Source organism: Benincasa hispida, chromosome 6 (genome assembly GCF_027475165.1).
Source record: "Benincasa hispida cultivar pf3 chromosome 6, pf3_genome.v1.1, whole genome shotgun sequence".
NCBI lineage: Eukaryota > Viridiplantae > Streptophyta > Magnoliopsida > Cucurbitales > Cucurbitaceae > Benincasa > Benincasa hispida.
In genome coordinates this window covers 28,910,076-28,933,902 of record NC_143483.1, presented here as the reverse complement: position 1 = coordinate 28,933,902, position 23,827 = coordinate 28,910,076, and positions in this window count along the sequence as shown.

The following is a 23,827-nucleotide window of genomic DNA, read 5'->3' as shown; positions in this document are numbered from 1 at the left end:
GGGAGGGTTATGAACCCACCGGATTGCTACATGCGTTTGACTAAAGCCCAAAACGTCATTACAGATGATGGGGTTGAGGATCCGTTGTCTTTTAAGAAAGTAATGGAGGATGTTGACAAAGATGAATGGGTTAAGGCCATGAACCAAGAATGGAGTCTATGTACTTCAATAACTTATGGGAGTTTGTTGATCCACTTGATAGGGTAAGATCTATTGGGTGTAAATGGATCTATAAGCGAAAGAGAGGTGTAGATGGAAAGTTGCAAACCTTTAAGGCTAGACTCGTGGCAAAGGGTTATACCCAGGTTGAGGGAGTGGACTATGAGGAAACTTTCGCACCTGTTGTCTTGCTCAAGTCTATCAAGATACTCCTATCTATAGACATAATTTTTTATTATGAAATATGGCAAATGGACGTCGAGACTACCTTTCTTAATGGTAATCTTGAGGAGACCATTTACATGGCTCAACCAGAAGGGTTCGTAGTTCTAGATTAAGAGCAAAGAGTTTGCAAGCTTAATAGGTCGATTTATAGGCTGAAACAAACGTCTAGATCGTGGAACATTAGATTTGACAGTGTGGTTAAGTCGTTTGGCTTTGATTAGAATGTTGATGAGTCTTGTATATACAAGAAGATCATCAATAGCTTAGTAGCTTTCTAGTATTATATGTGGATGATATCCTACTAATTGGGAATGGTGTAGGGTTTCTGACCGACATTAAAAAGTGGCTAACTGCCTAGTTCCAAATGAAAGATTTGGGTCAGGAAAAGTATGTGCTAGGGTTCCAGATTATTCGGGATCGTAAGAACAAACGATTAGCCCTGTCTCAAGCATCATACATTAATTAGGTATAGGATGCAGGATTTCAAGCGGGGTTTGTTACCCTTCAGGCATGGAATTGTTTTGTCTAAGTATCAATGTCCTAAGACACCTCAAGAAGTTTAGAAGATGAGACAGATTCCCTATGCTTCTGTTGTAGGAAGCTTGATGTATGTAATGTTGTGTACCAGACCCGACTTTTGCTATGCGTAGGGATTGTCAGTCGGTATCAGTCCAATCCAGGATTTAATCATTGGCCGGTGGTCAAGATGATCTTCAAGTATCTTCAGAGAACGAGGGACTACATGCTCGTGTATAGAGATAAGGATCTGATCCTTACAGGATACACGGACTCTGACTTTTAGACCGATAGAGATTCTCATAAATCGACAATGGGGTCAGTGTTCACTCTGAATGGAGGGGCTATAGTATGGCAAAACATCAAGCAAGGATGCATCGTGGCCTCCACTATGGAAGCCGAATACGTAGCCGCTTGTGAAGCAGCTAAGAAGGCTATTTGGCTGAGGAAATTCCTTTTAGATTTGGAAGTTTTTCCAAATATGGATTTTTCTATCACTCTTTACTGTGATAACAGCGGGGCTGTGGCAAATTTGAAGGAGCCTCGGAGTCATCGTCGGGGTAAGCACATCGAACGAAAATATCACCTGATTAGGGAGATTGTGCATCGCGGTGATATGATAGTCATGGAGTCTCGTTGTTTGTAATGATACACATTGTTTGATGAATAAAGTAAATGTGATTTCATTTTGGCATTTACTCGTCTCTAATAAACAAAGCTCTTTGGTTATCTTATATAAACTTAAGCATGTATATGTGATATACAAGTGGATCATGACTTAATTGATAACCTAAATAGGTTTGTGGTATAAGGATTAAGGATAGATACCTGATCCTGGTGACACTACGAATACGGCCCGCTTTATAGACATTTGCAAGTGTTGTAAACTACTACAGATGGTAGATCCTGACCATTCACGTGGAGACGTGCGAGCAAGGGTGTCCTATACAAAGAGTTTGTATAAGACCGGACCACGAGATGACTAAACTCTGTATATAACGCAATTGATAGTAGAGACTTACATCTCACCTAAACGACCATAGGTGACACGACCTCAATCCTAAGTGTTTTGGGAACTCATGCCTTTGAGGGCGGTCCTTTGATTAGTATGAGTGAGAGTGGCCAGATTGCCAACTCAACATGCCTACCTTTTTGCGGACTTGTCTACTTTGGGAGCTGAGAACTCAATCCACAAGATGGAATTCACTCATTTCTCGAAGCAGAAATAAGTAGAGAGATTGGTCCCTTAAGGGCTGATTCCAGGGCTTGAACATAGTGGCCAAAGCTTCTCTTTGGAAGAGAGGACTCAGTCATAGTAGGATGTAACTATAGAGGCATAACGGTTATTGGCCGAGCTGTACTTATGAGCGATTTGTGAAGGGTTGTCGCACTTCTGATCGGTTGAGATGGGCACATAATATATCTGTGGTAAGGAGAGTTCAGTTGTCGATCTTTAGTGGAGTGTCTGGTAGTTAACGGATGGTGGATTCCGTGACTAAATAGTTTAGTCAGTTATTCATGTACCGTTGGAGCTTCGAGCTATAGCTCCATAAGGTTCCCTTGGTAGCTCAATGGATTAAGTTGAGGATTAGTTCTTGGTGTTGATTTGAAATGTTCAAATTGACAAGAGGTAATTTAATTATATGTGATATGATCAGTATGGTGTATGAGATACATCTAGTGAAGGATTAATGTAAATGAGATTTACATTAAGTGCCATGGAATAGAAAAGAACTATGGTTTATATTTTTCATGAGATGAAATATTAAAACTATAGGTTATAAATATAGAATGATAAGTTGGTTATCATTTATATTTATAATAATATTAATTATTGGATAATTAAATATTTTTTCTGATAACCAATTGAGTGGAAAGTTATTAGTGGTCCATGGTAACCGTGAGATAAAAGGAAAATTGTTTTCCTAATTTTAGTATTGTTAAAAAAAATTGATTTTGAGATTTCTCTCTCGGGAAAAGAATCTCAAGAAATTTTTCAAGTAAATCATATTTACTAAGCGATAGCTTGACTAAGTTGAACGATCATGTAGTGTTTTGTAAGCGACAGACACGGAACTAAGCGATGAGCTAAACGATCGCTTAGCTTTCGCTAGAAAATCGCTTAGCTTTTGCTAAACGATTGGGCATCAACCTATAGGATAGGTTTCAGCCATCTACCACTTGCTCAATCGTTTAAACGATTGTTGGATCCTTCGTCTTCTTCCTCAAACCAAGTTCACACAGAGCCCACCCACTTGCTCAATTGTTTAAACGATTGTTGGATCGTTCGTCTTCTGCCTCAAACCAAGTTCACACAGAGCCCACCCTCTGAATTCTCACTTTGAGAATACCAAGATAGCATTCTTGGTGGTGTCATACTCAACTCGACACTGTCGAGGTTTTGTGGACGCCGTTCGTGCTGTTGAAGTGTTCGTGCTGCGTTGCAGTTGTGTTGTTCGAGCATTCAAGGTTGCTGTGTTCGACCATTCGTGATCAATGAGCCTGGAGACGAGTCTACAAATGTGTGTAGAAATTTCTCTTCTTGATCATTTGTAGTTTCATGCTGCAATTTCTATATTGATTTCATAACTGTATGTTTCTTTTCACGACTGTAATTGTAATGTTCATACATGATTATAATTTGGAATGATCTATTCTGCTGCTTATGGAAATCCTCGTGATCGATTTCCTTCAATTGGTATCAGAGCCAAGTTTTTCTGATATTCCAAATTAAAAGTCTATTTTGAACTTCATTTTACAGTCGCAGTGGGTTTCTGCATTTGTATTTAATTGTTAAGTGCATTTGTGGATGGAGTTGATGAATATTTCGGGTTTATATGCCTTTCGTTAAAGCTTTCTTTAAATTACAAAGTGTTAATTTGTAAGGCCTATGTTTTTGGGCATAATTCACTTGCAATCGAGTCTGTAATTCAAAGAGTTTGAGTTCCGTGTCGTTCGTGATGAAGTTTTGCAGCATGGAGAAGCATTTCTCAACGAAGAAGAAGACCAAGCATTGGTCATATCGTGTAGCCTAAGGTAAGCTATCGTTGGGTTTTAACTAAGCGATCGTTTAGATTTTTCTAAACGATCGTGTAGTATTTACTAAACGATCGTTTAGGTAATGCTAAGCGATGGGGTAAATCGTTTACTCAATCGCATAGTGTTGGTTGCCCGATCGCGTAGGTACTGGAGGTAGACGATCATAGTGGGAGCATGTGATGCTCATCGTTTAGTAAAATGCACGCGCTAGACGATCGTGTAGTTTGCAAGCCTCATCGCTTAGTTACTACCTACACGATCGCTCGTATATGATACGGAGGTGCTAGCTAAGCAATCGCTTAGGCGATGGTGCTTTACAGCATCGTAGTCATTTAGACGATCATGGAAGGTGGGCGTTGTTTGAAGCGTGCTAAGCGATCGTGTACCTCAAGCTCATAGCTTAATAAAAGGTACACGATCGCGTAGTATTTTCTAAACGATCGTTTAGCTCTGGGAGCGTCGGTAAGCGATAGAGCAAAGCGTTTGTTTTATGTGTAGACGATCACGGGGAGTTTAGTACACAATGGTTGGAGACGCAATGCTTTGCTTGAGTGGTTCAAGACCCGGTTCACCTGTTTGAACTGAAAACTCCTTGTCTTTGTAATAGTTAGCTTTAATTTTGTGATTTTAAGGTAATTTTATCCGGTTCATCAACATTTATTTTATTATACATGTGATGTATGGTGCTTATATGCCAAAGTGTTTGACATATAGTTTAAAACCCACTTTAGGTTGTGCAATTATTCATGCATCATGTATTATAAATGTTATAACCGAGCATTAAGAAATTACTTGAACGCATGCGCATGCATCATGAAATATAAGAGTTATATTTTGCATGCAGTGAGCATTATCACGCATCATCCTTTTATTATAAAAGTTATAGTCTAAGGGTGAATGGACGCATGTTCTGCTTGTTTCATTGCTGTTTTATATAAGTGTTATATAAAAGAAGTAGCAATGAATGAACAATGCATTGAGCATGACACTTAGGTTATTTATAATCGTTATGAATGTCTTGCATGTGTTAGCTTAGCATTATGGTGTTGATTTCCATTTATATGTGTTATAAAGAAAATTAGACCTAAACTCAATAAGGAAGAGTTGCATGCGGATTTAAGGTGAACTCAAGTTTTTAAAAAGGGTTTTAAAATAGAATTGAGATAGACCTAAGTTCAAGTGGTTCTAAAGTGTTTAGTAACCTAGATTAATCTTTTAAAATCGGTTTAATAGGATTAAATTTGTTGGTATAAAAGATTAAATTTTTTTTAAATCTATCTATAAAGGACATTTTGTCTAAGGCGGGTTCTAGCTAGGCTGGGATTCTTAAGTTGACGAAAATGTAATACCCCTACCTGGAACCTACCTGGAAAGGTGAATTAGATAGATTTTCAACAAGCATGTGATGATTTGGTCAAAGACTCCATTAAAGAGTTTAATAGATGATGATCATGAAAAAGTTAAATAACATGCAGCAGAAGTATCAAGGATCCATAAGCATTCAAACTCACTAATTTTGGCAGAAACTAAAGCATGCTTTTCTAAAAAGGAGGGTTTTAAGATCATACCTTTGATGAACTCTCCAAGAAACTGAGTGTAAAGCAGCAGTCTTCACTAGATATCACCGTGAACCACCTCAAATCCTTCTCTACTATCCTCTTGGAGCTTTAGGCAGAGTTGTGGGACTCAAGAACAGCTTAAAAAGGTGAGAACAATGAAGAACTCACAGTAGCCGGACAAGAAGAACAGTTTCTTCTCACATCAATTTTTCACTAAAAAATTTTGTATTTCTTTCTTCTCAAATGACTTCTAACTTCTTTATATATTGCAGATGAACATGCAAAGAGGTGAAGTACATGGCTTGCAGCTCATGCTTGGAGAATTAATGAAGAGAAGTTAATGGCTTTTATGTGAGCATGAAGATGAAGGTAATGGAAAAAATTCATTCTCCATTTTGTGCAACATGCAAAAACGATTTTCACTTTTCTTTTAAAACACAAAATGATTTCAAAACCATTTTAATTGAAAAATGATTTTCTTAAATTAATTTCATAAATTAATTTTTGCACAATAATCATCTTCATATATTTAATTCATATTTAAATATATATTCTCTTGTTTCGTTTAATTTGAAAGTTTCAAATTAATTTCTCAAGCTACCCTAAAGCTTATCCATTTATGAGCTAGTAGGGTGACCTCACGGACCTACAGATCATGGGCCTCAATGATTCGAGATTAATCGGCTAAACTCATTAGTCTGATCTAACCCCCGTTCGTTAACTAGTGGGACACTCCACTATAGCCCATAGTTGAACTCTCCTCACTGTAGATCTATTATGTCCACTTAATAATCATAATCAGTAAGTCGATCATTCACAGGTTGTTCATAATCACAGCTAGGTCAAAAATACCATTTTACCCTTGAGAATACATTTTGTTCCTTAAGTTCCTACTGATCCTCTAATGAAAATTCTGATTCATAATCTTTATAAATCAAATCCTTTCTCTATCATGAGAAGGCGGGGCCCCGATTGTTGAAGACCTGGAGACAGTACTTAAGAGAACAACCTATATGCTAACCTTAGATAGGGTAAGAATGAATTCCATCTTGCAAGGCTATGTCCCCAGCTATTCATCTAGTCTTATCCCCAAAATGGTAAGCTTATTGAGCAATGCTGTTGGACTACTCTCACCGTTTGTAGATCAAAGGATATACCCGAACAAACGGGAGTTCATAGCTAGCTCAAGGTTAAGATCGAGTTAACCTAGGTTATATAATAAATGAAATAGTCAGTTTTAACAGTAAACGATCGTTATAAAGAAAAGTGACTATTTTCGTGGTCCAATCTATATGCAAACTCATTGCGTAGAATGCCCCTACTCTCATGTCTCAAAATGAACGATTTGTGCATCACATCGTTTGTAGCACCTTACATCTTCTTGTAACAACTACAGAGTGGGCCACATCCAATAGTGTTACTAGGATGAGATACCCAATTTCATTCATATACTTATTAGAACATTTAGGCTATATACTGTCAACTTGATCCTGTTTATGTCATTATATAAAGTTACAGCATTCAAACTATAGCGAAGGATGCGTTTATTGGATTTTCATAATAAAATGCAAAACCAACAAGTCATTGTTATTGATCAAATAGAATGCTTAACACGACCTACGAGTTCTAGGACATTCCCAATAGATCAAAAATTGTTTAACTATCCAAGGTAAAAAAAAAAAACATGCTTTTTTGGAGAGAGATACTATTTCACCAATCGAGTCACACGTATCTAACATATTCATTCTCTTGGGCAAACCTAAAAATCACTTAGTTAAAATCCTTAGCCGTGTTTTTTCTAAGTATGTTAATCCCTAGGTTATAAAATACTCAATGGAAGGAAGAGATGTATCTGATATGTCTATGATTTCACTCACGTTTCTCTCTGTATGTTCACACCATGCTTGGCCTCGTGGTGCTCTGGGAGCATCCCCCTTCAGATGGTGTTTGCATGAGTCAATATCAAGGTGGACAGAGAGAGTGTATATAGTAAGTGGGTGAAGGGTGTGTGTCAACACATCCTATGGTCTCTATCATTGGTTCACACCATAAGATCATTCTGTACTCCCTCGTGTCACCTTTGAGCATCCCCCTTCGGATGGGTTTTGTGCAGTTGGTCAAGATCAAGGTGAACTCAAGATATGGATAGGGTCGCTTTAGGTTTTGCCTTAATCGGATTGTTTTCCCTTCAGATTGGCCTTTTGGGGCGGACCTTTAGGGCCTAAAATAGTGGGTCACACTTATAGGAGATTGTAAGTAAGTTAATGATCTCTTGGCCAAATCAATGATGGCTAGTCGTTATAGGAGCAAGAGTTGTTCTGGTATTAATGACTGGTTTAGAACTTCTCAATTTTGAGAAGGAATAACTGACCTCCCTTCGGTGGCTTTTGTCCTAAACCTTTGAAGTGTCATTGCAAAACTAGACATCACACGGGGTTCATATTAGTTTTGTTAAAACCTTATTGGATGTTGTTTTGTTTTACAATGGATATTTGCTTAAAACCTTACGTAGGTCAATGTGTTTTTCTTTTTAGCAACTTGTTAGTATTTTCGATTAAAGTTTTTAATATGACCGACTACTTACTGTGAAAAGAATCATGTGAAACGTATTTCGTGGCAAACAACCTCGGTCCTACTACTCTCCAAAAGAGGAAACAAGATAGTAAATCTGATTTATGGGTCTTGGAGACGTGTCTGGTAGAGAATGATCATTCTGCCTGGATCCTAGATTCAGGTGCTACCAATCATGTTAGTTCCTCTTACCAAGGATTCAGTTCCTGGCAAACGTTGCCACAGGGAGAGATGACTCTTCGAGTCGATACTGGTGAGGTTTTTTCAGCTGTTGCTATAGGCAGGCTGAAGTTATTTGTTGACAAGAAACGTTATCTATTACTGGATAATGTTTTTGCAGCTTCTCATATTAAGAGGAACTTAATCTCGGTTTCTTGTCTCATTGAACAAGGCTATACCACCTCCTTTTATGAGAATAAAGTGTTTATTTTCAAGAATGGAATGGAAATTGTTTATGGTTCAATGGAAAGTAACTTATATGTATTAAGGTCGTTAGTCATAAAAGCCTTGTTTAACACTTTAATGTTCAGTACGACAACAACAGCTAAAAGACAAAGGTTTCTCCTAAGGAAAACGCCCATCTTTGGCATCTAAGGTTAGGTCATATCAACCTCAATAGGATTGAGAAGTTGGTGAAAAGTGGACTTCTAAAGAGTTTAAAAGAAAACTCCTTGTCGGTATGTGAATCATGCCTCGAAGGCAAGATGACCAAACGACCTTTTACTGGAAAAGGTTATAGAGCCAAGGAAGCCTTGGAGCTTGTACACTCAGACCTCTGTGATCCGGTGAATGTTTAGAGCTCAAGGTGGGTATGAATATTTCATCTTTTTCATAGATGATTATTCAAGGTTCAGGTATCTCTACCTAATGCAACGTAAGTCTGAAGCCCTTGACAAGTTCAAGGAGTATAATGCTGAAGTTGAAAACTTGTTAGATAAGAAGATAAAAACACTACGATCTGATCGTGGTGGAGAGTATATGGAACTCCAATACCAGAACTATATGATAGAATATGGGATTGCGTCCCAACTTTCGGCCCCTGGTACACCTCAGTAAAATGGTGTATCAGAAAGAAGAAACAGAACCTTGTTAGACATGGTTCGGTCTATAATGAGTTATGCTCATCTTCCAGACTCGTTTTGGGGTTTTGCAGTGTAGACTGCATGGATCTGATTCTTACAAGATACACAGACTCTGACTTTCAGATTGATAGAGATTCTCGCAAACCGACATTGGGGTCAGTGTTCACTCTGAATGGAGGGGCTATAGTCTAGTGAATCATCAAGCAAGGATGCATCACAGACTCCACTATGGAAGTCGAATACGTAGCCACTTGTGAAGTAGCTAATTGAGGCTATTTAGCAGGGGAAATTCCTTTTAGATTTGAAAGTCGTTCCAAATATGGATTTTCCTATCACTCTTTATTGTGATACAGCTTTGGCAAATTCGAAGAAGCCTCGGAGTCATCGTTGAGGTAAGTACATCGAATGGAAATATCACCTGATCAGGGAGATTGTGCATCGCGATGATGTGATAGTCACGAAGATCACATCGGAGCACAACGTTGTTGATCCCTTTACAAAGGTCCTTACAGCTAAAGTGTTCGAGGGTCACCTGGAGAGTCTGGGTCTGTGGGACATGCGACATCTTGTCTAGGGAAAGTGGAACATGATACTAGGGTATGCCCTAATTTATTGTATATTGTACATTTTTATATTGTATTATACATTAGTCTCTCGAGTCATTAGGACAAGTGAGAGATTGTTGGGATTGGTGTCCTAATTCTCCTGGAGTCTCATTGTTTGTAATGATACACATTATTTGATGAATAAAATAAATGTTATTTCATTCTGACATTTACTCATATCCAATAAATAAAGCTCTTTGGTTATCTTATGTAAACTTAAGCATGTATATGTGATATACAAGTGGATCATGACTTAAGTGATAACCTAAATAGGTCTGTAGTATAAGGATTAAGGTGGGATACTTGATCCTGGTGACACTATGGATACGGGTGGCTTTGTAAAGATTTGCAAATGTTGTAAACTACTACAGATGGTAGATCCTAACCATTCATATGGAGATGTGTGAGCGGGGGTGTCCTATACAAAGAGTTTGTATAAGGCTGAACCACAAGATGACTAGACTCGTATATAATGTTGTTGATACTAGAGACTTAAATCTCACCTAAACGACCATAGGAGACACGACCTCAATCCTGGGTCTTTTGGGAACTCCTGCCTTTGAGGGTGATTCTTTGATTAGTATGGGTGAGAGTGGCCAGATTGCCAACTCAACATGCCTTCCTTTTTGGGAACTTGTCTGGTTTGGGAGCTGGGAACTCAATTTATAAGATGGAATTAACTTCTTTCCCAAAGTAGGGATAAGTAAAGAGATTGCTCCCTTAAGGGCTGATTCCAGGGCTTGAACATAGTGGCCACAACTTCTCTTTATAAGAGAGGAGTCAGTCATAGTAGGACTATGACTTATGTTCATTAGAGGGATAAGTGGTACTCAAAGAGTTAGATGTAACTATAGGGGGATAAAGGTTATTGGCTGAGCTGTACTTACGAGCGATCTGTGAAGGTTTGTCGCACTTCTGATTGGTTAAGATGGGTACATAATATATCTATGGTAAGAAGAGTTCAACTGTTGGTCTTTAATGGAGTGCCTGACAGTTAATGGATGGTGGATTTCATGACTAAAGAGTTTAATCAGTTATTCATGTATCGTTGGAGCTTCGAACTACAGGTCCATAAGGTCCCCTTGGTAGCTCAATGGATTTAGTTGTTGTAATTTCTATATTGATTGCATAACCATATGTTTCTGGTCACGACTGTAATTGTAATGTTCATACGTGATTGTAATTTAGAATGATCTATTCCTCTGCTCATGGAAATCCTTGTGATCGATTTCCTTGAATTTAGAGCATTAACCCTAACAAAAGGCTCTTTGTGGTGATCTCATTCCGATCTTTTCAAGGATGTCTTCTCTATCTTTACTCTGCTTTCATAGTTAGCTTATAGTTTTGATTTATTTGATTTTCATTGTTTTGGAATTCTTATTCTTGACTTCTTAGGTGAATTTGAAATTAAATTCTCATCTGATACGTTGATTATGTTTGATGCGATGAAAAAAAAATTGAATGATGCGTCCACATTATTATGCGAAAAGTTAAAATCAATCAACTCGATGCATGAAAAGTGAAGGGTCTCTATTGATTCGTATCCCGAGGGCAATCGAGTGCACCATCTAATGAAATTTTCTTTCTCTTAACCTGCATTTAATGGAATTTCATTAGATGACATCATATCCCTTAGCAAATTTGATTTTCGGTCTAAGTCTACATAATGTGCCCGTTTATTCCATTTCACTTTTTTTATCGCCATCATTTGAACCCTAAGCCTTAAACCTCTCTGAGCTATCAAAGTTCCAAACTCTCTGATTATCATTTTCCCTAATTCTCCCCTTACCTTGCCTGAATCAATGGCTTCCCAAAGTAAAAATACCTAAGGGCCTACCTCTGAGGGCATCGAAAGCCTTCCTCTGAAGCTAAACACCTCTGCTCCACCGGGTTCAAGTACCATGTCAGTCAAAGAAGCACCTTACCTTGTTGCAAGCCAATGAGCTCAAGCCTAGCCAAAGATTACTTGATCACTACTCTTTCGTCCGAAACCAATGATCCAAAACCTACCTCTTCTCCGATCGTCTCAACCTCATCGCACAGCCACAAGGAACAGGGTAATGAGAGTGTCCTCGCCAACAGTTCTGTAGTAGTCACGCTAACATTTCCATTTGAATGTGAACATAAGAGGAAAGATGATAGGGAAGTGTTCAATAATATCTTAAGCACCATCAAAAGGGATGGTGGCTTGGTGGAGGCATGGGTGGTTAATTAGCCAGAAAGGTGAGAAGAGCACTAGGATGGAGTAGTGGTGGTGCCGCTGCAAGGGTCTGCCCTTACGGCCAAGGATCCTAAAGGGAAAGCACCAGCAGACCTTGATGATGGACCTATTAAGCCAGTGGTATTGAAGTTGGCCAGAAAGAAAAAAGAAAAAGAAAAGAAGACAAGGGGGGAGAAGGAAAATGAAGTCAATGAGAAGGAAGAAAAGAAAAATAAGAAGGAGGAAAAGAGATTGAAATGAAAAGAAAGGTGTCAGCGCAAGATCGAGCATTAAATTGTTGAGGAGCATTCCATCACTGCAGGGGTGGAAGTATCATTGGCAATGAAGTTTGCTGAACCGATATCACAAACTAAAGTTGAGTTCCCTCGTGAACGATTGTCTGAATCTAGGCTTGGCTAAGGGATGATGTGCATGAGCCCTTCATCCGAAGGCCAGGAAGAAGAGAAGAAGAAGAAGAGGTTGTTGGGCTTAAGACAAGTAAACAAGTGACTGGTCCTGAGGTCAACGCAACTAGGTCTTCTGTGGACCTAGCCAACGCGTGGTTAGTTGAACGCTTAGAATGGGAAAATAGAAGAAAGGGAAGGAGAAGAAAAGAAAGGTGGAGATGATGGAAAATGCCTACTTAATTATTGCCTCCAGAGACTTGGCAAAGAAGCTGTATCAAAAATAGGTCCGCCGTGACAATGCCACAATAGAAGAAGCATTGTAGAGAAAGAAGGGAGAAGACAAACACAATGAGACAGTCATTGAGGAGTTAGTTAGAGAGATGGAAAAGAAGGAAGAAGAATAGAGAAAAAAACAAGAAGAAAAAGAGATGCGAAGGAAGGAGAAAGTTCTACGTCGAAAGGAGGAAAAGAATATAGAAAAAACTTAGTGGGAGAAAGAGCAAAAATTAAAGGAGAAAGGGAAGCAGCAAGTTGGATGCATAGTTAATGAGCACTCAAAAGATTTAAAAGCCAAAGCAAAGGGCAAGAAAAAGATGGTCAAGTCATCTTCTAGCAAAGAAAAAGAAAAGAAAGGGACGAAGAAGGAAGGTGATGACATGTTGCTAGAAATGGGGTTCTTCCCAGTGCCATCACATTACCCGACTACATAACCAGCATCATCGCAAAGCTGGGATGGGAGGATTTCTGCCAGAGTCCCTCCATCATTTTACCTAACGTTGTGCATGCCTTTTACCAGGGCAGCCTGTACCAGGAGGATGATGTGGTGACTGTGTCTGGTTATTGTATGTTGTTCAACACCAATGATATCAACGAGCTATTCAAGTTGCAAGGTAATCCTGATGCGCCGGGCAACAAGTTGATACATACGGCAGGCATTTTGCACATGGATAATGTGTTGAGGCTTCTTGCCAAACCTAACTCCGTGTGGAAGATCTCCTTAAATGGCATATGGATTTTGGATCCTAACAAATTACTTTCAGAAGGGAGGTTATGGGTTTATTTGGTTAAGAGATGGTTGATCCTCACAACGTATGATAAAACAGTATCCAGATATCGCCTAATGGCTGCTTAATGCATTGTAATAGGCATCCTCATCGACGTTGGGCACCTAATAGCATCGCAAATATGAGGAATGTTTGGCAAACTCGGAGGATAGCTCTTCTTTCTGTGGATGATTACGAGCTTGTGCCTATGCATAGGCTTTGGTGTCAAAGAAGAGCCCTTAGCAAGGGTAAATGGGACTATCACCGATAAGACATTGTGTCAATTGTTAAGAGACTCCCCGCTTTGCCATGAGCCTGTCAAAGCCCGCAAGCTCCCAACCCTTATTGACTTAAATGAACCTTATCCCCCTCCAACCAAGCGCCGAAGATCCAAGGTCAAAGTCGAGGAAGTGGCTAGAACTAGCCCTGAACACCAAAATTTTGCAGAATAGTTCCACACTCGATCGCCACTTCAAACTCTTGCACTTCAAGACCCTTTGCCTCTACTCTCACCCTTGCCTGACTATCTAAGCTTACTTCCCCCTCCCACTGATCAACAAAACCAATCTTCTCCTGAGAAACAAAGAAACTCTCCTTCACCGCAGAAGTCTCCCCCCATTGATCCTAGAGAAACCTCTCCTTCGCTACATCTTTTGGACAAATCTGATAACCTACTCGATTTAGGCACTGCCCTATCCAACCAGCATCAAACCAAAGCTAGTGAGGATTTGAACATCTCGCCACACCACTACCCTCCAGCATTCCCTCACCAGCTCCACTCGTCCTAATCATCAACATTAAGAAGTTGAAGGACTTCATTCACACCGAACTCAATTATCAACTATGGCCTTTGTGACAATCCATTAACTTGCAGCGAGATCTATCCATTACGAGGCAATTCTTATCTTTCTAGACTTGGTGAAACCATGAATACTTTAATTTCCTAACTTCTTACCTCCATGGTCCTGCTGTCCTAAGCCATCTTCGCAACCTTCTACGTTTCTATGATGATCCTTCCTTTGCTTTTGAGCATAGAGATGATGGCCCCTAGATGCAACAGTAAATTTGGGGTGTTGTTTTGGAAGTTGATTTACTCTCTGTTTTGTTTCTTCTACTTATATCATCCAGTTTTGTACTTAAGTTTTGTAATTCAACACACAATCTTTATATATAACATGAATTCTATGATTATTTGCGCTCATTGTTTTGCTTGTATCTACTCTTTCCTTGTTATTTTTCATGGCTTATCCTTTTGCAATTCATCTTTGCTCAATATATTTTTGTGAGTTGATAAATTAGCAACCGTGATGATACTTATGTACTTCACTAATTCACTCACTCAGCTTCGTATACTTCTCTCAACCTTAGTAGGTTCTTCATCGTTTGATAGTCTTAATTTTTATGCACTCAAGCCTCTATTCAATCCTCTTTTTCAAATTTTTTGAGTAATTTTGTTTTCGCTATTTCTAAGCAACGAAAACCTTGCTATTGTAAAAATTTGGGGATGGGAGAGGTATGAGCATATGCATTTAACTTACATATTGCGATTACACACATAACTTTACTCTTAAAAAAATAATGAATTTCACTATTAGCACAAAGGAAAGGCCAACCTCCCAACCTAATAAGAGTTTAAGTTGTGAAATGAACTTGCACATAGTTGGATACTTCGCATGACACCCGTGCAGGTAAGCCAAAACGAAGGTAGGTAATTAGGATCAGCGCAATGTAAGTAGGTTTTAATAAACATAACTCCAATGTTTGGCAAAAGTTAAACTTGGTCAAGATAAGAGTTAAGTTGAACTTGGCACGCAATTGTAGTTGGATGGTAGCATGACACTAGTGGGGGCAAGCCAAAACGAAGAGTGTAATCAAGTTCAATATCGTGCGATAATCCAAATAAGTAACCACAAAGTGTTAAAATTTATTTTCTTTTCAAAATAAATGCATTATAAAGAAAAAGAGGATATGAAGGTGTTTGAAATGAGAAAAAGGTTTTTGAGCGAAGGTTTGTCAGATTCATATTAAGAAAACATTTCCTTAAAAAAGCAACCAGGCTCAAGAGAAGAATGTAGCTTGAAAAAGGATTGCAGGTGAAAAGCAATCTGAGAAGCTAGTCAGCGCAACCTTAAGGTGTAGAGTATGTCCGAATTTATTTAGTATAAGATATGCTTGAGGAAAAACATTATTCCAAATTTGGGGATGTGATAACTTGTAGAAATACAAATATTTTAGCTTTTTACTTAGAATAATGAGGGTAGATAAGCAAATATGTGTTGATTTTGCTAGGAATTCATGTTAAATAATATATTTGCGCTGAAGTACACAAAAAATTCCCAAGATTGCATACCATGAGTTAAGTTGTGCCAAAGTGTATATTTTTGCAATTGATTGCAGGATCTGATCGCATGTGTCGAGCTTTTACTTGATGAGAAAATATTTGGTTGCATGCCTTTGAAGGGATCGAATCCTGCAGCGGAAGCATTTGTGTGAGAATGCCTTGTATCCCGCAATTTGAATTTTACATAAATAAATTCATTATACTAAAATAGAATATAAACATGCAATATAGCATGTTTTGGGGAAAAAGATTAGAATCATTCCTACCTTTGTAGATTCTCAATCTTTACGAAAAATCTTCTTTAAGTTCCAACGAACAACTCCTCTAACGATTTTGATCATGAACGATTTCTTGAATAATCTTGAATACTACCATGAGAGTAACCTCATTATTCTATAGAATTTTAATAGAGAGATAGGTGGTATCCAACTATTGGGAGAGGGATAGGAGAAAAGGGTTTTGGAAAGTAAAGAGGGTTCTCTTTGTGGCTTAGGAAAAAATTTGCACAATAACACTTGTTTGTTGTCTATTGATAGTATCAATGTCTGTGTATGTCAAAGAGGTCATAGGGAGGTCTTTATATAGAGAAGGGTCAAACCCTTTTCTTAATCCTTTTCCTATTTCCCTTTTCCACAATTAATTAATTAATTAATTAACACTTATGTAATTAATTAGCACAATTAAATGACACTTATTTAATTTAATTTGCACATTAATTAAATAACTATTAATGTATATATATTTCATTATCATAAACATCGTATTATATGTGCAATACCTCTCTATTAATTAATTCTTTTTTAATCTAATTCACTTAAATTAATTAATTGAATCTTATTCAAATATTACTTTCTAATTTAATTTGAATTATAGATCATAGCAATAATCAATTATATATTAATCGCATGAATATATGGTTTCCTCAAATTAATTTGAACAATTCAAATCATCCCTCTTAAATATCCTCTAGTGAGCTAACAAGGGGATCTGGTGGACCTGTAGATCAAAAGCTTCAACAATATGATATTAATTGGCCAAAATCATTAACAAAGTTAATCAATATTTGTTAACTGTAGGTCTGTGGGTACACTCCACTAAAGACCCACAACTGCACTATTCTCACTACAGATATATTTTTATGTCCACAGATATAGACCAATAACAGTTAGTTAGTCCTTCACGAGTGTTTGTAACTCCAACTGAGTTAAATTACCATTTTACCCTTGGTTTACCTCTAACTGTTTAAGTACTAGTAATCCTCTAATGAACAACATGTTTATAGTCCAACCAATAACAGACATCTCTCTCATGCCAATAAGAGGGTAGGGCTCTTTGTTCAGGTCCCGAGGACACTGCTTAAAGGAACACTCATCTACTTACCCTTAAGACTAGAATGAGTTGAATTCCATCTTGTATTATTATGTTCCTAGCTCCCATACTTGGTCTTGTCCCCAAGGTAGGCATATTGGGTCGATGAACTAGCCACCCTCATCCATACAAATCGAAGGACAATCCTTCGTGAATAAGAGTTCATAATATACTCAAGATTAAGACTAAGTTGCCTAGGTCATCCTATTGAAAAAGGAACCTAACTAGTTAACGGTGTGACATCTAGTGATTACTATTTCACGGTCCAGTTTTATGCAAACTTATTGCATAAGATACCCCCACTCGTATGTCAACTCCATGAATGTGTTGGATCATTGCGTTTAAATTAAATATAAAGTGAACCATATCCATAGTGTTACTAGGATAAGATACCAGCTATATCCCTATACTATAGACCCTTCAAGCTGTATCTTAAACATCGATCCCTATATGTCTCCACATACAGTTCAAGACTCATAAGGCAACCTTGGATGTTAATTTATTGGATCTAGGGTTATTACGACAAAATAGACAAACAACATAAACAATAACATTTATTAAATTAACATTTATAACTCTGAGTGTTTGGGCATAAAACCCAATAGCCTTGGTATCTCTGACCCTATGCCAGCGGATCTTCTGTCGAAAACTTTAGAATGTTGACCATGATTGCAATGCTGACATGTTCACCTACCACGTCAGAGATGACGATTAATCAGAGTGGGAATCCCAACAATTGTTAGCATATGACTTTATTAATAGAGCCTCGACGCTCATGAAGAAGGGGTTAACAAGTCGAGATTTTACCTGAGAACATCCTTAGGCACATGACTTGCACCATAAGCAAAGATTGAACCGGAGAGTACTTCTGAGAGCTTCCACTTCCAACTCTACCCTGAATTATCATCGGAGCTTCACTGAAGTAAGAGCTTGAGAGAGGCTTCTCCACTCCACACTATCATTCTGTCACCAGCAGCCTCAACATTACACCTGTTGGAAGTAAGAAATTGTTGACAACTGCCCTTTCCTTTACTCCTTTCTAATCTTTTATTGTTTTATTGCATTTGAGACTAGGAGATTATTCACTTTTGTAAACAACAAGTCTATTCTTATTTTAATATCATTGTGTCTACTTCCATGATCTCCTCTTTTTTTACTTTCACTTTTCTTTCATTCATCATGAGTAACTAATCTTAACGGGGTAAGGGAAAGAATGTTATGAACTAAGTTTAGTCTCTAAGGGTCAATCATGTTTGCTCAGTGTGTGAATATTTAAATACTTGCCTATGATCACTCATCGAGTCAAGTAGCTATAACCAACTGCTCAAGAAGGGAAGTAGTTATGAATCTCATTAAGCAAAATAAGAAATATTTCTAGAGATAGAAATAATCTTATGCTCAATGCAACATCATTCATGCGTCATAAAAATATGGCAAATGTGGCTGGCCGCTGAGAGGTGTGCAATGAATGGATGATGCGAGCTGGGATTAACCTTGGAACTAAACTTAGGGATGTGGTATTGACTTTCCCCCAAACCCTGCTTCTCTATACATTTTCTTACACATGTTAAAGTTGTTGTCTACATAAGTTTCTCAGAATTAAACTCAGAAATTTCTTTGCCTATTTAGATAATTTAATCACATGGTTTCTTTAACCGCATGATTTTTTATTCTTATAATTATTTTAGTTTCTGCCGCATGTACACACTTTCCAAAAATTCACAGTACAAATCCCTAAATTTGACCTCGGCTCACACCGAGAAACTTTTAGGTTGTTTATACTTGGCAATCTGTAAGAAAACTTGTGATTAGTGAATGATTAACTACAACTGGGCACATAATTAGTTCAACGCATAGTTTGTCTAGCATAGTTCAGGTTAACCACATCAAATGCAACACCTACGGATCCAAATCTAAGCCAAGACCAAAGTGAATGAATTAGTCCAGTTGGCAAAGACATGTATAAAAGGTTGGTGGGAAAGCTAAATTTACTTGCCACATATCAGACCAGACATATCATATACTTTGAGCATTGTTAGTCAACATATGAACATTATCTCAGGGCAGTTAATAGAATTTTTAGATAATTAAAAGGTACTCCAAGTCATGGGTTATTTTTCTAACCCTCAAAACAATTTTATAATAAAAAAATGTTAGGGTTTTAATTGGGTCATTATTTACAGATCTGGAATTAATTTTTTTCTAGTGATCCAAATCTGAAAATTACACTCTTCATCTGCTTTCTTGATTTCGATTATAAGCAAACTCTTTTTTCTCTTCTAATTCTAACCCTTCATCCGACAAGTGCACATCTGAAGAGGTGAGTTGTGTTAACCTTGGGAGCAACTGGCAACAACGATTCGCACCATGGTTGTACCGAATTTTCTTTCAAGGCAATGGTTTTCACGAAACAAAAAATAGCCTTCAAATCAGCCAACGAACTACAATTTGAAAGCAAACTTACCAATGTTGATCAAATTCAAAAAAGTTCTTCCAGATTTGTCCAAATGGGAACCAATGGATGGAGCCAATTACCGCAACTGGTCTTAGAAGTTGCTAATCTTCTTCGAACAACTGGAGGTAGATTATATTATGACCATGGAGTGCTCTGCCAAATCCAAATTTAACAAAGGGAAAAAGACGACAAAAGCATAACAAAAGAAGGGTGCCCTTGATTGATGATACATCACTTCTACGGTGCTTTTGATTGATGATACATCACTACCCATTACTTAGTGGAAAGGTGTTAGAAGATGTACTAGTCATCCAATTGAAAAACATATGGCATATGAGAAATTACATTCGTCTTAAAAAGCCTGTGTAACTTAGTTGGACAATATTCAAATTCCACATAAATTCAAGATGCTCCAAAGGATCCAAAATGGAAAAATGATGTACATGAGGAAATTAAAGCTCTTGAAATTAACAAAATGTGGGCTCTTACAACACTTCACCTACGAAAGAATCTCGTTGGTTGCAAATAGATTTTCACAGTTAAATACAAGTCATATGGTAACATTGAAAGATCAAAGCAAGACTTGTGACTAAAGACTTCACACAATCATACGATATTGACTATGAGAAGATTTTTGCTCTCATTGCTAAATTAAATGGTTCGTGTCCTCTTATCTTTAGCTATAAATCAAGATTGACTTCTTCGTCAACTTGATGTCAAAAATGCCTTTTTGAATGATAATCACGAAGAAGAAGTTTATATGTAGGTTCCTCCTAGAATGGAAACTGAGTCTAACAGAAACTTGATATGCAAGTTGAGAAAGTCTTTATACTAATTAAAATAGTATCCACAGTTTGGTTTGACAGATTCGCCAAAGTTATGATTAAAAGTGGTTATCGTCAATGTCAAGCTGATCATACTCTGTTTGTAAAATCTGCAAACAACAAAACTACAATCCTAATTGTATAAGTAGATGATATCATCATCACATGAAATGAGATGTGGGAGATCCTTAATATGAAAAGATACTTGCAGCTGAATTTGAAATCAAGGACTTGGGAAATTTGAGATATTTTTTTAGAAATGGTGGTGGCCAGATCTAAAAATGACATTATAATTTCTCAACAAAAATATATTTTAGACTTACAAAAGAAAACTGGAAATCTAGGGTGTAGACTTGTTGAAACACTTATGGATCCAAATCTAAGCCAAGACCAAATTAAAAGGATTGGTCCGATTGGCAAAGGTATGTATCAAAGGTTAGTGGGAAAACTAATTTACTTGTCACATATCAAACCAGACATACAATATATTGTGAGTATTGTTAGTCAACATATGAATAGTCCAAATGAACATCACCTTAGGACTGTTAACAGAATTTCAAGATAATTAAAAGGTTCTCCAAGTCATGGACTATTACTTAAAGAAAAGGAAATTTCAAAAGGTGAGAGTAAAAGATGGAGGCTCCCTTCTTATATACGAGGAGTGCAACGACCTAGGGACCATGTAAGATCACCATCACTTTTAATAAGGTATGGATCTTCTACACTTCTTCATATTTTACTTTTTGATGTTTTGGGCACAATTTAGCTCTCATAGGGTCACATGTACTTATTCATATATATGTAATCATTTTGATCACTACAATAAGTGTTAGGTTTGTGTGTTTGTGGACATGAGGAAAAAATTAGCAAGTGCTAAATTTTTATTTACCCTTTGGACAATTATTAGGTTTGGTTAGAGGTATATTTATGCCTATATACCTTTTCATATTTTACTTTTAGATATTTATCTATATCTAACATTCAAATATATTGAATATTATTACGATTTGACATGTCATAGGATTCATCTCTATAATGAATTTTGGATTTTTTGAGTTACAAGATAGATGTAAAAAAAAAAAATTAGCATTCTATCTTTTTATTTTCCATTTGGATTATTATTTGTTAGTTTGCAACACTTCCCTACATTTAAAGGCACAATCTAGGACCAATTGAATTTGTGTATATAATCATATTGACATTAATATTATTTGACTGTTTCTATGCATATATGATACATGAGTTTGTGGATGCACATTAGCAATCAAACAATAATGTAATTTTATTTTATTATGGACAAAATGGTTATTTTATAGAAAACCAAACTCTAAGAGTTGAGCACCATTGAAAAGTTGGGTAAGCCCCATTGAAATACAAACAGCGCCGAGTTTAGACTTGTTGGATGGAACTTAGAACTTCAGTTTTAATTAAAGTTGGGCCTCGAGTAGTTCAATCATGATGGTGACCTCACTCTGTACCAATCCCATTAAACATTAATTATAAAAGACTCTCAATAAAAATCTAATACAAGAATGGCAACGTGAGAGGGTAGAGTTAGAGATTTATAGGATTAGTAATGGGACAGGAGAAGGGGGAGGGGTCCCAGTCCCCGTGGGGGCGGAGATTCCCCATCGAGGAAACAGGATCCCCACGTGGCCTCATTCCCCGTTTTTTCGAGGGATTCTCTTATTAATTCTCCATTTTTATCTTTTAATTTTTTAAGTTTGGACTTGACTTTTGGACTTAAATTTAGAATTTATATATTCAATATAAGTCTATAGAATACATTATAAACATACATATAAATAAGTTATTTTATATATTATAAATATATTTATAAAATATTAAAAATATAAATATATAAAATGGAGGTCGGGGTCGGGGTGGGGATACCATCTCCGTCCCTGCCCCATCCTCGGACGGGGCTCTAAAAAATTTCTCCGATTTGACCCTATCCCTGGTAAAACCGGGGATTCCCCACTCCAATCGGAGCGGGGTACGCGGAAAATTTTGCAACCCTAGAGATGTATTCCTCATTTTCGTCTCCATATAATTTTTCATCTCATCCCATCCCATTCCTCATTTTAAGAATCAGGATTGCAGGCGTGGAATCTCTGTTCGGTGATCGGGTCTCTGCTTATTTTATTTTTGTTATTAATTATAATTTTATTTAAAATCAATTAAGTTTTTTCATTTATTTAAATGTATGATTAAAAAATAATTTAACATTTTTTATTTTATTTTAATAAAAAAATCAAAGTTGTTATACTACAACTGTTTAAAAAAAGCAACACTAAAACAAACTATTTATAATTTTCTTTAAAAAAACCAATTTTCCATTTAAAAATTAAAACTATTTTAATTATAAGTTTATATAAAATAAAAAAAAAATGGTAGTAGTATATATACGTATATAATAATATGTTATTAATAGTATAAAAAATATATTAGTATATTAAAAAAATAATTAAAAAAATTATTCAGGGTGGGCCGGGAGCCCTCCCTATCCCGGATCGGAGACCCAATTTAGATTCTTGGTTTGACCCCCTTTCTCGGTCAAATGGAAAATTCTCCACCTCGTTTTGATTGGAGATCTGCGGAGACTCGACCCCACGAAAAATTTTACCATCTCTAATCTAGTATCACAATAGGATCAACTCCTTTTATTCATCATTTTATATATCACTAAATGATTTATTAATTTATTATTAATTTATTTAATAGACTCACACGGCACAAAAATTTAAAATAATAATAATAAAAATAAAATAGTAGCTCACACTTCACAGGTTGAACCGGCGAGCATTTTCGCATCTCTACTGCCGGCGGATACATGTGGGGGCCGTGGGCCCGCCCTCAATTGATTTCAGTTCATTATTATATATTCAATGTTGTTCTATTTTATACATATATGTAATGTTTTTTTTTTTTTTATTATTGTTATTAATTCTATTTTTAATTTTCCCAGGTATTTACACATATAATTATATAAACAATTTTTAATCTTTAATAAATTATTTTAAGAAACCTATTTATTTTAATATTAGTTTTTTAGTACGTTATGATGTAAGAGAATTTAAACTATTAGACTATGTGGTTACTAATACATTTGTATACCAATTGAACTATACTCATTTTAGTGTTTTAATTTTATTTTTATTTTAAAAAACTTTAATAGGTATTTCAAATTTCATCATTTACTTATATATTGGAAACTTTTATAATTTTTAAATCAATATTACTTCATTTAGATGTAATGTTAAGTTACTAGTTTAGTCCCTAAAATTTCAAAAATGATGTTTAATAGTTTTCTAAAATTTTAAATTTTTTCTAATAAGTCGTAAATGTCTAACATATAATTTTGTATACAATAGGTTTAAGACATATTAAAAAAAGTTTAAAATTAATTATTTTATTGGAAAACAAATTAATT